The sequence below is a fragment of the Onthophagus taurus genome, unplaced genomic scaffold, assembly GCF_036711975.1.
Source record: "Onthophagus taurus isolate NC unplaced genomic scaffold, IU_Otau_3.0 ScKx7SY_30, whole genome shotgun sequence".
Lineage (NCBI taxonomy): Eukaryota > Metazoa > Arthropoda > Insecta > Coleoptera > Scarabaeidae > Onthophagus > Onthophagus taurus.
In genome coordinates this window covers 42,501-45,000 of record NW_027248955.1, presented here as the reverse complement: position 1 = coordinate 45,000, position 2,500 = coordinate 42,501, and the positions used below count along the sequence as shown (strand labels likewise).

Genomic DNA, 2,500 nt, shown 5'->3' with positions numbered 1-2,500 from the left:
ACCAACATCGACATCGGCTTTCGCCTAGGGCTTAGGATCGACTGACTCGTGTGCAACGGCTGTTCACACGAAACCCTTCTCCACGTCAGTCCTCCAGGGCCTCGCTGGAGTATTTGCTACTACCACCAAGATCTGCACCGACGGCGGCTCCAGACGGGCTCGCGCCCCGTCCTTCTGCGCTCACCGCCGCGACCCTCCTACTCGTCAGGGCTTCATGACGACGTCGAACGAATCGACCGGCCCGTCTCACATGCCGCTGACGGCCGAGTATAAGCACGACGCTTCAGCGCCATCCATTTTCAGGGCTAGTAACTTCGGCAGGTGAGTTGTTACACACTCCTTAGCGGATTCCGACTTCCATGGCCACCGTCCTGCTGTCTTAAGTTACCAACGCCTTTCATGGTATCCCATAAGCGTCGATTTTGGCGCTTTAACTCGGCGTTTGGTTCATCCCACAGCGCCAGTTCTGCTTACCAAAAGTGGCCCACTTGGCACTCGTTGATCCGAATGTATCTCGCGGCTTCACGCTTTAAGCAAGCCGGAGATCTCACCCATTTAAAGTTTGAGAATAGGTTGAGGCCGTTTCGACCCCAATGCCTCTAATCATTCGCTTTACCGAATGAGACTCGCAATGCGAGCGCCAGCTATCCTGAGGGAAACTTCGGAGGGAACCAGCTACTAGAAGGTTCGATTAGTCTTTCGCCCCTATACCCAGTTCCGACGATCGATTTGCACGTCAGAATCGCTACGGACCTCCATCAGGGTTTCCCCTGACTTCGTCCTGACCAGGCATAGTTCACCATCTTTCGGGTCCCAGCGTGTACGCTCTGGGTGCGCCTCATCTCGCGATGAGAACGAGACGCCCCGGGAGTGCGGGGCCCGTTCGAGAACGGACCCATCCTCCCTCGGTCCGCGCGAGGCGGACCTTCACTTTCATTGCGCCTTTAGGTTTATCAGAGTCCCAATGACTCGCGCACATGCTAGACTCCTTGGTCCGTGTTTCAAGACGGGTCCTGAAAGTACCCAAAGCTATAGCGCCGTAGACTGGCGTGTATTAAATTTTGGGGTCTGTCCGAGGACAACGTCGCCAACAGCCGAACGTTCGAAGATCCGGTACCAGGCCCGGACGCCTCGATTGACGTTCGCGCTTGCGACGAGCCGGACGCGAACAAGTCGCGGCCCCACGCCTTAGTTATACCGTCGGTCGAGCCGGTCGGGACACCGCGGGTCCGAACGCTCATAATAACGGCGTTCGGTCTCCACCGCGGGCCTTAAACCGACGCCCAACGGGTCACGACGTCCTACAGGAGGAGAAGTGCACGCGTCCAATGCCCGATCGTTCGACGTGCCGTGCGGGCTGACACACCCGTGAGGGGGACAGCTCGTCAACAAAACACGAAGCTCGCGAACACCGGTCGCGTTGAATCTCCCCTTTCGACCTTTCGGGTTTCTCAGGTTTACCCCTGAACGGTTTCACGTACTATTGAACTCTCTCTTCAAAGTTCTTTTCAACTTTCCCTCACGGTACTTGTTCGCTATCGGTCTCGTGGTCATATTTAGCCTTAGATGGAGTTTACCACCCACTTAGGGCTGCACTCTCAAGCAACCCGACTCTGAGGAGAGATCCTCCCGCTACCGACGGCCGCCTCTACGGGCCTGGCACCCTCTCTGGGTAAGTGGCCCCGTTCAAGAAGGACTTGGGCTCGCCGTGCGATCTCGGGATAGCGGATCCTCCCTAACACCACATTTCCCGGCGTCCGTTTCCGGCCGCGGGATTCGGTGCTGGGCTTTTCCCTGTTCGCTCGCCGCTACTAAGGGAATCCTTGTTAGTTTCTTTTCCTCCGCTTAATAATATGCTTAAATTCAGCGGGTACTCTCACCTGCTCTGAGGTCGCGTTTCACAAGAGCGAGTCGGAGGCGTAGCTTTTTCTTAAAAATATAAAATTATTAAGTTGCCGCCGCCAAGTTCTCTAGCTCTCTTATATTACAACGTATATTTTTTTAACAAAAATATATCATCGCCTCGGTCACACAAACGGCACGCACCCGTCGATATATTCGCGCGCTCTTTCGGCGGTAGTTAAAATAACAAACATAACATAGCGATCCGTCGCTTCGATGGGCGACGAGTACGGAAGGAGAGCGCAAAACGCTCTCTCAATCACCTCGCTATGCGTGGTTGTTACCACTTCACGCTACGCTGACGCGCGAATATCGATACTCTACGCGATCTGACGAAGCCGTGTTGTATTGTTTTATTAACGCTAAACGTGACTGTACATCGCATCGCCGCCTCCGAACATAGATACGTCATTTTTAATCCGACAAGCGAAAAATATTAATTACTACGACGACTCGCTCGCGTTGGGCGGTCAGACCGTTCGTAAAAAATTTCCATTAGTCGTTGCCGTTCGGCGTACATGCGGGGCTGTTATAATACGACGACGCCCGTTTTATGCGGTAAAACAAACTCTCTGACACGTCGATCACAATCGAGTTC

General features: G+C 54.1%; 1 pseudogene; it reads right to left on the bottom strand.

Annotated features, from left to right (window-relative positions):
• Positions 1 to 1,894, bottom strand: part of LOC139432574 (large subunit ribosomal RNA) — a 4,057-nt pseudogene extending 2,163 nt beyond the window's left edge.
• Positions 1,895 to 2,500: the final 606 nt, after the last annotated feature.